General features: G+C 44.1%; 1 protein-coding gene across 3 annotated transcripts in view; it reads right to left on the reverse strand.

Moving 5' to 3' along the window:
- Positions 1-14,854, reverse strand: part of MDGA1 (MAM domain containing glycosylphosphatidylinositol anchor 1) — a 498,204-nt gene that overhangs the window by 87,475 nt on the left and 395,875 nt on the right. The gene's annotated exons all lie outside the window — the stretch shown is intronic.

Raw genomic sequence — 14,854 nt, forward strand, 5'->3', positions numbered from 1 at the left:
GGCTCGGCTCTATTCGGCCCTGCTTGGCCTTGCTTGGCCCTGCTTGGCCCGGTTTGCTTTTCCACTGCTGGTACCGCATGGTACGGTGTTGGAACGGTTTGGTGCGGTTTGGTATGGTTTGCTTTTCCACTAAAGTAGTACTAAAGTTAAGTGGGTGGGATAACAACCATTCTCTGACCAATCAGTGGCTAGTAGTGACTGCATGCAAAGGATTGTGGGATATGGTACAGGGTATGGTACCTCTTGGAAACACAATCGAGGTGGTACTGTTTTGCGAGCTGTACCGTTCGGTTCCATGCAGTGGAAAAGCGCCGCCGTACCGTATCGTACCGAACCGTTCCTACACCAGTACCATGCGGTACCAGCAGTGGAAAAGCACAAAAGCGAGCCGAACCGTTCGGTTCCATGCAGTGGAAAAGCGCTCCAAGTCTCCCTGAACAGTCTTTAACCTCTTCGCGCTGACAGTATGCAAATATGCAGCCTCTCGGTAGTGAACCTTGATGCCGAGCGACCGCATATTTGCATACCAGAATGTAAATACAGCTGTGCCAAAATCGCTCCCGACACAGTTGCCGGCATTTAATCACGGCGGTCACATGATCATAAACCCAGCCCCGCCTCCCGGCATCTAAAAACCCTAAAGGGCCGGGTGGCGCTGGTGCCAAGGTGTTAAGCAGGAGCAAATAAAGATGGCCAGAGTCCTTGTAAAAGCTATTTCAGGTTGAGTTACCACTGGCACTTCCAACCAAAGGAAAACAGCACACAGTCACTAGGATTCTGGGCTCAGGTCTGTACTCACAATTTCACAGGATCACCAGATGCCTCCTTCCAGTATCCACGGGACACTCTTTGGTGAGGAAGAGGTTAATGCTCACAATGCCATAGGACAGCTAGACTCTTTCCAACTTCCACCAGGCACTATTCAGTGAGCTCTCCAGAACAGGTCCGTAGGTGAAATTCCCTTGATTCACTTCAGAAAAGGTTTTTAAAAGTAAGCCCACCAGCTATGCCACAGCTGGGGGACCTCGACGAACATGCACCAAACTCCAGCAGTTTGCCCAGAGGGGCCGAGCCCCTCAGGCTGGGGACTCCTTCTGCAGGATATGACCCAGGGCTATCTCTCTCCCTGGCTGCTAAAGGCCCCAGACTATGATGCTCTTCAGCCACCTACTGGGTACACATCCCCAGGGATTGGCTAAAGCCCCATAAATAATCAGACTGCTTATTTGACTTTGCAGCCCACTATGATTCTAGAATCCTCTAGAATACAAGGGGAAATTATCAAACCTGCAGCCTTTGAAATACAGAACATCCCAATGCAATCAACAGCTGCCCCACTGGTTACAGATGAGCCAAGTGAACTAAATGTGCCTAACATTCTAGCAACGTAGCTAGGAGGGTGCTACATCCATAATCTAGGAGGGTGCCGTACCTAGGAGGGTGCTACATCCATAATCTAGGAGGGTGCCGTACCTAGGAGGGTGCTACATCCATAATCTAGGAGGGTTCCATAACTAGGAGGGTGCTACATCCATAATCTAGGAGGGTGCTACATCCATAATCTAGGAGGGTGCCGTACCTAGGAGGGTGCTACATCCATAATCTAGGAGGGTTCCATAACTAGGAGGGTGCTACAACCATAATCTAGGAGGGTGCCGTACCTAGGAGGGTGCTACATCCATAATCTAGGAGGGTGCCGTACCTAGGAGGGTGCTACATCCATAATCTAGGAGGGTTCCATAACTAGGAGGGTGCTACATCCATAATCTAGGAGGGTGCAGTACCTAGGAGGGTGCTACATCCATAATCTAGGAGGGTGCTGTACCTAGGAGGGTGCTACATCCATAATCTAGGAGGGTTCCATAACTAGGAGGGTGCTACATCCATAATCTAGGAGGGTGCTACATCCATAATCTAGGAGGGTGCCGTACCTAGGAGGGTGCTACATCCATAATCTCTGAGGGTGCCGTACCTAGGAGGGTGCTACATCCATAATCTAGGAGGGTGCCGTACCTAGGAGGGTGCTACATCCATAATCTAGGAGGGTGCCATACCTAGGAGGGTGCTACGTCCATATTCTCCTCAACATAGAATCTGAAATCAACTACTTCCTTCTCATTCTTCTTATTCTGTCCTTGGTCTTGGACACTGTTGACCGCTCCTTTCTTGGGTGTAAAAGCTTGCATTTCATTGGTTCTCCCTACGTTTGTGGATGTCCTTCAGTGTCCTTTATTCTCACACTATTTTGTTTCCTCACCTTATAAGTGTTGGTTCCTCCAGGTCCTGTTCACGGAACCTTACTCTTTCCCAACTAAACCAATTGTCTTCAATAGCTGATTAGATCAGTTGGCCTTCAGAAACCCTTTTGTACATTTTACTCCAATTTATCTTTATTTTAGTTTTCTGATCTCTGTTCCCAGTCCCGAGTTTCTGTCCGCCCGGTGCTTTCATGTCCACTCATTTCCCTAAATTCAATATGAATAAAACATATCTTGTCATTTTTCCACCATCTTGCTCTTCTCCCACTCTTGATATTATAATTAGAGTTGGCAAGACCCAAATAACACCAGTCCCGAAGCCTTTCTCCCAGGGGATTTACTTGATTCTGCTCTGTCATCTAAACATCACATTCAATCCCTAACCACCCGCTGTCATCTCCATTTGTGTAAGATGTCGTGCATCCATCCCTTCAACATGGTTGCTACAACTAAAATGCTAGTGCATGCCCAATTAAGCATCATTATATTGTAATTCTCCCTTTTGTGAGCTGCCAACAAATGTACTGGTTTTGCTCCATTCGAATTTTAACCAAAAATAACAGGACAAAAATATTAAAGTTAAATTAACAAAGCTAGCTTTTGCTGCAATATTCACCTTCAATACAAAGTTTGTTCCTGCAGTTTTCCTGTCAATAGATGTCTTCGGTCTGACGGCAGGCTTTGTTCAACCCACTTTGTTCCTGGACCTGCCTCCATTCTATGAATAGGAGCAGCACTAGGTTTGGTTCATCTATCTGTCACTCTTCCTTCTGCTCCCATGAGCATGATTCCTGTAATAACATGAGCTGATTGGCTCCTTATACTACTTCTCACGCTGTCAGAAACCGGGTCTGACCCTGCAACCTCTGCTGTGTCTGGTGGTGATTTTTCTTGCTGAGCTTTCTGGGGTGCTGAACACAGCTCTCTGGACAATTCAGTGAATGATCTTGCCTTAAACCTTGTTTCTCTTGAACCTTTGCTCCTCCCATAAACTTCCTAGCCATGCTATTGCACTTCCTGTTTGCCAGATTATTGTGCTCTCTCCAGCCAAAATCTCACTCTTGTCACTCCTGCTGCCATGCATATCTTAGGTAAAGAAATCAGGTGCGCTGCCCTAGTGCATATGTGCAACATACAAAATGATGTAAACAAATAAACCAAAAATGCAATAATAATGCAAAAAAATGAAAACGTATGCAAATCGTGTAAAACAAAAAATGTCCAGAAGGTGACTAGTGATACACCAATGTGCAAAAAATGGTGACAAAAACTTCCAGCTTGGGGAAAGGTGAACTGTGATTGGAAGGTGCAAAGTCCCACCACCAGCTTGGCCTCTTACCAGAAGTTAAACGTTAAGGGCATATATGAATATGACAGCTCCAAAGGTCATGCAGACTGGGTCTGTTCCTCTTGGACACAAGCAACTACATCAGCCATCCTAGAGTCCAGTAACCCCCGGCAGGACCACTCATCACCATAGAACCAGGCTTCTTGTTTGGCTTTTGTCCGGTAAGAGTCTAGGGAGCACGAGTGTGTCAGAGTGCCTTCTGTATTTCTGGGAACTTTTCTACCTGGCTGCATGACCTTTGGAGCGGTCATATTCATATATGCCCTTAACGTTTAACTTCTGGTAAGAGGCCAAGCTGGTGGTGGGACTTTGCACCTTCCAATCACAGTTCACCTTTCCCCAAGCTGGAAGTTTTTGTCACCATTTTTTGCACTTTATTTATGGACTTATAATATGGACGTTTATTGCACATTGGTGTATCACTAGTCACCTTCTGGACATTTTTTATTTTACACGATTTGCATACGTTTTCATTTTTTTGCATTATTATTGCATTTTTGGTTTATTTGTTTACATCATTTTGTATGTTGCACATATGCACTAGGGCAGCGCACCTGATTTCTTTACCTATTCTACAACATACACTCTAAGGTAGCAGCACACCCTATATTGAATCAGCGCACTTTCCTACCCACCACATGCCATGCATATCTTCACTGCCACACTTTACCGACCTTTGGCTTGCTCTTCGACCATGCTTATGCTTGATTCCATAGGTGTGCGCAGCCTATTGCATTAGGGTGTGCACCCCAAAGCTCAAACATATGTGTGTGTGTGTGTGTGTTTGTGTATATACAGTATATATATATATATATATATATATATATATATATATATACACAGACCGACACACACACTGTTATGAATAAATGTGAACAAAAATGTAATAATTTATAAAAACATGGACAGTGGTGACAGTAGGGCAGTGGGCCCTGGACAATAGGGGGAATCTGTGCCGCACTGGGTGATTAGGGTGTGCCCAGGCACACCTGGCACACCCCCTGCGCACGCCTATGCTTGATTCCAACCTGCAACCACTTCTTACCGACCTTTGGCTTGTTTACTGACTACGCTTCTGCTTGATTTCTACCTGTTCTATCTTCTACTGGAGCCTGGCTTGCTTACCTTTTGCTGGGGTGATCCCGATACACGCAGCAACACCCATCCCCACCATCAGAAGCTCTGGTGAATACTGGTTAGTGCTTAGACCCTACATCTCAGGTAAATCCTCGTTATCCGCCAGGGTGGCCTTCCCGTGTACTCTTCCTGCTGGTCGGTGGGAGCCCCTCTACAGCTATAGCTACTGGTCTCCAAGCCTGACCATGACAACTCCACTTTGGTGACTTACTCATGTTCCCGCATCCGGAACCTTTCATGTGTCTTCTGGAACTCCTGTCCACAAGCCATTTGCCAACCCTTATAATTTATCTCTTCTGGGCCGGCAATAGCTCAGCGGTTACTTCCTTCACTTACTCGACATAATTTATCTCTTCTGATCCACATACAGTCTGAGCTATACTCCTCAATCACTGATCCGTTATATCTTCCACATCTGACTAAGCTCACACTGTCACCTATACAGCGTACTCCCTTCACTTACCTCTTTTTTTGACCCTTCATGTAGGTCCATATGGGCCGGATCCTCTCTCATGTTTACCATGTTACTGTTACATTTATCTACAGATCAGTATGTGCCTCTGTAACATTTATGTCTTGTCTCTTTGTACAATGCTACAGCATATGATGTTGCTATATGCACTTAAAAAGAAATACCTTCACACCTATTTTATGGTCAAAAATATGTGAAACCCCTCCAGATGTTTGAGTTCAGGGGTTTCCAATTAAGGGTCCTGGTAATGCTACAGCATACCAAGACATTGTAGACAATTGTGTGCTTCCAAGTTTGGTGAAGACCATTTTCTGTTCCATCCTGACTGTGACCATGTGTACAAAGTCAGCTCCAAAAAGACATGCTTTGATGATTTTGGTGTGGAAGACCTTAACCACTTAAGCCCCGGAAGATTTTACCCCCTTCCTGACCAGGGCCTATTTTGCGATTCGGCACTGCGTGACTTTAAACGGACAATTGCGCGGTCGTGCGACGCTGTACCTAAACAAATTTGACGTCCTTTTTTTCCCACAAACAGAGCTTTCTTTTGGTGGTATTTGATCAACTGTGCGATTTTTTTGATCATGCGCTATAAACAAAAAAACAGATTCAATTTTGCAAAAATAACAATATTTTTCACATTTATCTATATATGAAATTCCCAAAAAAAAGTAAAAATCAAAATTTTTTAACATTTTCGGCCAATTTGTTTTATGCTACATATGTTTGGAAAAAAAAAACTCGCAAAAAGCGTATTTTGATTGGTTTGCGCAAAAGTTATCGCGTTTACTAACAAAGGGAAAGATTTGTCATTTTTGTTGTTGTTTTTTTAACGCGTAATGGTGGCGATCTGCGATTTTTTTGCGGTACTGCGACATTGCGGCGGACAGATCGGACCCTTGACTGACATTTTTGACACTTTTGGGGGTACCAGTGACAATTCTACAGTAATCAGTGCTATACATATGCACTGTTACTGTAAAATGACACTGGTAGTGAAGTGGTTAACTTTATTTGAGAAGGAGGGGTTATGTGTGTCCCTAGGGGCGTGATTCTAACTGTGATTGGCTGTGGCTTGAGGTGTAGGAACAGTGATCAATGGTCCTACATAGTAGAACCGTATGATCACTATTCCTACACAGGGGAGAAGGACAGGCGGCTTGTTTACATCAGCCGCCTGCCTTTCTCCCTCTGCACCGACGATCGCAGAGTCTTGTAGAAAGTCTGCCCATTAGAATGGAGGCTCTAATAGTCACAAGGGGTCAGCTCCATAGTAATAGCCATGATTTTGTAATGGGATGTCCACCAACTCATATGGTCTACTGTTGGTAGAAGACCCTTTTCTGTTCCATCATGACTGTGCCCTGTGTACCAAGCCAGCTCCATTAAGACATGGTGTGACCAGTTAGGTGTGGAGGAACTTGAGAGTCCTGACCTCAACCCTACTGAACAACTTTGAAATGAACTGGAATGCAAATCGTGAGCCAACATCAGTACCTGACCTCACAAATGAAACAAATTCCCACAGACACCCTCCAAAATCTTGTAGAATGCCTTCCCAGAAGAGTGGAGGAGGTTCTAGACACAAAGACAGACCAACTACATTTTAGTGGCCATGGGGGGGGGGGGGGGGAGAACAACTTCATATTACTGGTCATGGAGGAGGTGGGAGAAACTCCATATTAATGGCCATGGCTTTGGAATGGAATGACCAATGATGATGGTCAGGTTTCCATAGACTTTTGACCATATAGTGCAACAGTTGCTATTTACTTATGGGCAATTGTGGATTACACAATGACGTATTAGTTGCTTTAAAATGATTCTTTGTTAAGTCATTTTTTACTAAACCGGTTCAATCTATGATAGCAATTTATAAATACCTCAATGGTGATCTCAGCATAGAAAAAAATCTATTCAGTCGAAAGGATTGCATGAGGACTCGAGGGCATACAATGCGATTAGAGGAGAAGCATTTTAACCTCAGGCAACGCAGGGGGTTCTTTATTGTTAGGGGCTACAAGATTGTGGAATTCTCTACCACAAGAGGTGGTTTCTGCGGGAAGTATGGTGCCTTTCAATAGACTCTTGGACGTACATCTCAAGGATCAGAACATTCAGGGGTATGGGAGATGATTACAGCCACACACACCTACACAGGTTGAACTGGATGGACTATTGTCTTTATTCAACCTCAACTACTATGTAACTATGTATCAAGGCATGGTTTGACCAGTTTGATGTGGAGTAACTTGAGTGTCCTCCATAGAGACCTCAACCTTATTAGACATCTTCCTGACCTCACAAGTGTTCTTTAACCACTTGCCGACTGCTCACAGTAGATTTACTGCGGCAGTCAGCCCCTCACAGGCAGAGCGGCGTAGGTCTACGTCGCTAGCCTGTGAGGCTCTGGGGAGCGAGCGCGCACCGCCGGAGGCACGCTCCCGCGCGGTCACGGACCCCCCCCCCCCCCGCGCGTGTGACCGGCGGACCCGATGTCCGCCGGTCACTTGCGATTGTCGGTGGAGAGGGAGAAAGGCAGGCGGCTAATGTACACAAGCCGCCTGTCATTCTCCCCTGTGTAGAAACAATGATCATACGGTTCTACTATGTAGGACCGTTGATCATTGTTCCTACAGCTCAAGCCACAGCAAATCACAGTTAGAATCACGCCCCTAGGGACACACACCACCCCTCCCTCTCAAATAAAGTTAACCCCTTCCCTGCCAGTGTCATTTTTACAGTAACAGTGCATATGTATAGCACTGATTACTGTAGTAATGTCACTGGTACCCCCAAAAGTGTCAAAAATGTCAGTTAAGGGTCCGATCTGTCCGCCGCAATGTCGCAGTCCCGCAAAAAAAAAAAAAATCGCAGATCGCCGCCATTACTCGTTAAAAAAAAAAAACACCAAAAATGACAGAAATCTTTCCCTTAGTTAGTAAACGCAATAACTTTTGCGCAAACCAATCAAAATATGCTTATTGTGATTTTTGTTACCAAACATAGGTAGCAGAAAACAAATTGGCCAAAAATTTAAAAAAAATTTGATTTTTACATTTTTTTGGGGGGAATTTCATATAAAAAAAATGTTAAAAATATTGTTATTTTTTTCAAAATAAACGCACTTTTTTGTTTATAGCGCAAAAAGTAAAAATCGCACAGGTGACCAAATACCACCACAAGAAAGCTCTGTTTGTGGGAAAAAAAGGACGTAAATTTCGTTTGGGTACGGCGTCGCACGACCGCGCAATTGTCAGTTAAAGTCGCACAGCGCCGAATCACAAAAAGTGGCCTGGACGTAAGACAGCAAAATCCTCCGGTGGTAAAGTGGTTAACCATGTATCAAGGCATGGTTTGACCAGTTTGGTGTTGAGTAACTTGAGTGTCCTCCATAGAGACCTCAACCTTATTAGACATCTTCCTGACCTCACAAGTGTTCTTTTAGCTGAATTGGTGCTATCTCCCACAGACATGATACAAAATCTTGCAGAAAGCCTTCCCACAGGAGTGAAGGCTGATGTAGCTGCAATGGAAGGTCCAACAACTCTATAACAGCCATCGCATTGCAATGGAATATCCAAGAAGCTCATATAGGTTTGATGATCAGATGTCTACAAAACTTTTCCACATGTATATATTGTAACTCTAAAGATCTGCCTAGCATTGCCCTTTAGCTTCATTTACCCTGGTGTATGTCTCTGGGGCCGCCTTCCACGCCTCTGTGCAGTAACTAATGTCATCGGTATAGCTGTGCCATTCAATACAGAGGAAAATCTACCATTACAGAGCAACAGACTGTGCCGCTTTTGTGTCAAGATTAAAAATAGATGAAAGACGGAAAGTGTGAAATATTTAGAATTTGTGGATCAAATAGAAAATGTGCATTTCAGAAAAGGTGTTTTCTTCCCACATAACCCCACAAGACACCATAAAATCAATAATGTGATTTACTATTAAATGGCAGCATTTCTGCTCATCACCCCTACATGGCTCCTGACATTTCACCGATATATAATTAGTCCTGGCATGTGCACAAGTTACGTTTCAATGTGTCCCACCACTCATTGTTTTAAAAAGCATCGTTGTAAATTGTTCAGCCTCATATTCACTTCAAATAATATCAAAACTCAACCTGCTTTGCAATACAATAAAAAAAAAATTAAATAACACAGGCCAAATCATACAGCGTATAAGGGTTCATTCGTTTGTCCTGTAACCCATAGGGATCAACCACAATCCACCTTGTACTGGTTTGGCAACTGCAGTAAGTTCATATTAGATGCTATGGGCTACTACGTCCATATACAGTGCAATGCGAAAGTATTCGGTCCCTTGAACTTTTCGACCTTTTGCCACATTTCAGGCTTCAAACATAAAGATATAAAACTGTAATTTTTTTGTGAATAATCAACAACAAGTGAGACACAATCATGAAGTGGAATGAAATTTATTGGATATTTCAAACTTTGTTAACAAATAAAAAAACTGAAAAATTGGGCGTGCAAAATTATTCAGCCCCTTTACTTTCAGTGCAGCAAACTCTCTCCAGAAGTTCAGTGAGGATCTCTGAATGATCCAATGTTGACCTAAATGACTAATGATGATGATAAATAGAATCCACCTGCGTGTAATCAAGTCTCCGTATAAATGCACCTGCACTGTGATAGTCTCAGAGGTCCGTTTAAAGCGCAGAGAGCATCATGAAGAACAAGGAACACACCAGGCAGGTCCGAGATACTGTTGTGGAGAAGTTTAAAGCCGGATTTGGATACAAAAAGATTTGCCAAGCTTTAAACATCCCAAGGAGCACTGTGCAAGCGATAATATTGAAATGGAAGGAGTATCAGACCACTGCAAATCTACGAAGACCTGGCCGTCCCTCTAAACTTTCAGCTCATACAAGGAGAAGACTGATCAGAGATGCAGCCAAGAGGCCCATGATCACTCTGGATGAACTGCAGAGATCTACAGCTGAGGTGGGAGACTCTGTCCATAGGACAACAATCAGTCGTATACTGCACAAATCTGGCCTTTATGGAAGAGTGGCAAGAAGAAAGACATTTCTTAAAGATATCCATAAAAAGTGTCGTTTAAAGTTTGCCACAAGCCACCTGGGAGACACCAAACATGTGGAAGAAGGTGCTCTGGTCAGATGAAACCCAAATCAAACTTTTTGGCAACAATGCAAAACGTTATGTTTGGCATAAAAGCAACACAGCTCATCACCCTGAACACACCATCCCCACTGTCAAACATGGTGGTGGCAGCATCATGGTTTGGGCCTGCTTTTCTTCAGCAGGGACAGGGAAGATGGTTAAAATTGATGGGAAGATGGATGGAGCCAAATACAGGACCATTCTGGAAGAAAACCTGATGGAGTCTGCAAAAGACCTGAGACTGGGACGGAGATTTGTCTTCCAACAAGACAATGATCGAAAACATAAAGCAAAATCTACAATGGAATGGTTCACAAATAAACATATCCAGGTGTTAGAATGGCCAAGTCAAAGCCCAGACCTGAATCCAATCAAGAATCTGTGGAAAGAACTGAAAACTGCTGTTCACAAACGCTCTCCATCCAACCTCACTGAGCTCGAGCTGCTTTGCAAAGAGGAATGGGCAAAAATTTCAGTCTCTCGATGTGCAAAACTGATAGAGACATACCCCAAGCGACTTACAGCTGTAATCGCAGCAAAAGGTGGCGCTACAAAGTATTAAATTACGGGGGCTGAATAATTTTGCACGCCCAATTTTTCAGTTTTTTATTTGTTAAAAAAGTTTGAAATATCCAATAAATTTCGTTCCACTTCATGATTGTGTCCCACTTGTTGATTCTTCACAAAAAACATTACAGTTTTATATCTTTATGTTTGAAGCCTGAAATGTGGCAAAAGGTCGCAAAGTTCAAGGGGGCAGAATTTCGCAATACACTGTATATAGAAGGCAGAAAGTCCCAAATACAGTGTCCACTCCACACCGATAAATTGCTTAGGGTGCAACCAGAAGAGCCACCACCGAGTTCGAAAACACTGACTCTTACCAGATAGCCAAGACCCTCATCACAAAGGTCATGGAAAGCAGAGATCTTTACACAGGATACTGGTAGCCAGGAAGCCTCTCCCAATGTTCTCTACCACGGCAGTCAGTCTCACTCCTCAAGCACTCTATAGCTCTCCATTCCAATTTGCAGCTGCGGTTATTTTCTAAAACTGTAAGATCCAAATGTAACTTCCATGGCATCCTAGAGGCCAACTGACTACAGAAGACATGTCTGCCATGGAAGTTACATTTGGATCTTACAGTTTTAGAAAATAACCGCAGCTGCAAATTGGAATGGAGAGCTATACAGTGCATGAGGAGTGAGACTGACTGCTGTGGTAGAGAACGTTGGGAGAGGCTTCCTGGCTACCAGTATCTTGTGTAAAGATCTCTGCTTTCCATGACCTTTGTGATGAGGGTCTTGGCTATCTGGTAAGAGTCAGTGTTATTGAACTCGGTGGTGGCTCTTCTGGTTGCACCCTATGCAATTTATTGGTGTGGAGTGGACACTGTATTTGGGAATTTCTTCCTTCTAAATATGGACTTGGGCGTCTGTTTGCACTTATTTTGGATCAGTGCTACACCTTTAATTAACCATTGGTGCTTTAAACCAAGACCAAGACTAAGTATGACCTATCAATCAAGGTTTGCCTTTAAATCCAAGTGCTTGTATCACTGCGCTTTTCAGAGGAGCAGCAATTTAGATGCAGGTCTAAACCTAGACTGAGAGTAACTATAGGTATATCAAACAGAGAGACCTGTACTTGCTTGCAATATTTTCTTCAAAGGCATTTGGGTACAATAAATACAGTAACGAAAAGGAATGGCAGAGATGATGGCAGTTAATACACTAGATACAATATGGAAGGTATCTGGCAGTGGATGGAGGTGATGGCAGTTGGGTATAACAGATACAATATGGAAGGGCGATGACGGCGGATGGAGATGAGGAAAGCTGGGTGAACTAGATACAATAGATAATGGAGATGACAGTGGATGTAGGTGCTGCAGTTGTGTAAATTAAATACAATATAGAAGGAAGATGACAGTGGATGTAGGTGGGGACATTTGGATAAACAAGATTCAATAGGGAAGGGAGATGGCAGTGGATGGAGGTGATGGCAGTTTGGTAAACTAGATACAGTTCGGAAAGGAAATGTCAGTAGATGTATTTGACGGCAATTGGGTACTCTAGATACAATATGAAAGGGAGATGGCTTTTGATGAAGCAGATGACAGTTGAGTGTGCTAATACAATAGGGAAGGGAGATAGCAGTGAATGGAGGTGAAGGCAGTTGGATACTCTAGATACAATAAGGAAGTGATTTGTCATTAGAAAAAAGTGATGGCATTTCGGTACTCGCGATACAATCAGTAAGGCTTCATTCACATGTCAGCGTAGCGATCGCGGGCAGAATCACCACGATTCTGCCCACGATCCGGAAATCATTGCAAATCGCGGGACGCCTGTGCGTTGCCCGTGATTTGCAATAGCACCCCAAATGCTGTGCGATGTTGCCGCGATTTGCGCGTGCCGAATCGCGGTAACATTGCGCAAAAAAAATCGCGGGACGCATGACGCCCAAAAAAGGTACAAGAGCTTCTTTGGGGCGTCATGCGCCCCGTGATTTTTTTGCGCGATGTTACCGTGATTTGGCAGGCGCAAATCGCGGCAACATCGCACAGCGTTTGGCGTGCTATTGCAAATCACAGGCAACGCACAGGCGTCCCGCGATTTGCAATGATTTCCGGATCGCAGGCAGAATCGCAGTGATTCTGCCCGCGATCGCTACGCTGACATTGGAACGTAGCCTAAGGGAAATGGCAGTGGATGGAGGTGATGGTAGTTGGGTACTAGATACAATGGTTAAGGGAAATGGCAGTGGATGGAGGTGTTGACAGTTGGGTAAACTAGACACAGTTCATAAGGTAGATGGCAGTAGATGGAGGTGATGGCAGTTGGGTACTCTAGATGCAATAGGTAAGGAAAATGGCTGTGGATGGAGGTGATGGCAGTTGGGTAAACTAGATCAAATAGGGAAAGGAAATGTCAGTAGATAAAGGTGGTGGCAGTGGGACACACACTAGGTCCAATAGGTAAGAAAAATGGCAGTGGATGGAGGTGATGGTAGTTGTATATACTAGATACAATGGTTAAGGGAAATGGCAGTGGATGGAGGTGTTGGCAGTTGGGTAAACTAGACACAGTTCATAAGGTAGATGGCAGTAGATAGATGTGATGACAGTTGGGTACACTAAATACAGTTCAGAGAGGAGATGGTAGTTGATGGAGGTGATGGCAGTTGGGTACTCTAGATACAATAGGTACGGGAAATGGCAGTGGATGGAGGTGATGGTAGTTGGGTAAACTAGATAAAATAGGGAAGGGAAATGTCAGTAGACAAAGGTGATGGCAGTTGGACACACACTAGATACAATAGGTAAGGGAAATGGCAGTAGATGGCAGTGATGGTAGTTGGGTATACTAGATACAATCGATAAGGGAAATGGCAGTGGATGAGGGTGATGGTAGTGGAGTAAACTAGATACAGTTCAAAAGGGAGATGGTAGTGGATGGGGGTGATGGCAGTTGGGTACATTAGAAACAATAAGGAAAGGAGATGGTAGTGGATGGAGGTAATGGCGGTTAGATACACTAGATACAACAGGAAAGGGAGATGGCAGTGGATGGAAGTGATGGTAGTTGGGTACTCTAGATGCAATAGGTAAGGAAAATGGCTGTGGATGGAGGTGATGGCAGTTGGGTAAACTAGATCAAATAGGGAAAGGAAATGTCAGTAGATAAAGGTGGTGGCAGTGGGACACACACTAGGTCCAATAGGTAAGAGAAATGGCAGTGGATGGAGGTGATGGTAGTTGTATATACTAGATACAATGGTTAAGGGAAATGGCAGTGGATGGAGGTGTTGGCAGTTGGGTAAACTAGACACAGTTCATAAGGTAGATGGCAGTAGATAGATGTGATGACAGTTGGGTACACTAAATACAGTTCAGAGAGGAGATGGTAGTTGATGGAGGTGATGGCAGTTGGGTACTCTAGATACAATAGGTACGGGAAATGGCAGTGGATGGAGGTGATGGTAGTTGGGTAAACTAGATAAAATAGGGAAGGGAAATGTCAGTAGACAAAGGTGATGGCAGTTGGACACACACTAGATACAATAGGTAAGGGAAATGGCAGTAGATGGCAGTGATGGTAGTTGGGTATACTAGATACAATCGATAAGGGAAATGGCAGTGGATGAGGGTGATGGTAGTGGAGTAAACTAGATACAGTTCAAAAGGGAGATGGTAGTGGATGGGGGTGATGGCAGTTGGGTACATTAGAAACAATAAGGAAAGGAGATGGTAGTGGATGGAGGTAATGGCGGTTAGATACACTAGATACAACAGGAAAGGGAGATGGCAGTGGATGGAAGTGATGGTAGTTGGGTACACTTGATACAGTTTGGAAAGGTTATGGCAGTGGATGGAAGTGATGGTAGTTGGGTACTTTAAATACAATAATCAGAATCAGAATGCTTGATTAATCCAAAAGGGAAATGATTAAATAAGGAAGGGAGCTGGCAGTGGATG

The sequence above is a fragment of the Pelophylax lessonae genome (assembly GCF_965119305.1).
Source record: "Pelophylax lessonae genome assembly, chromosome: 3".
NCBI lineage: Eukaryota > Metazoa > Chordata > Amphibia > Anura > Ranidae > Pelophylax > Pelophylax lessonae.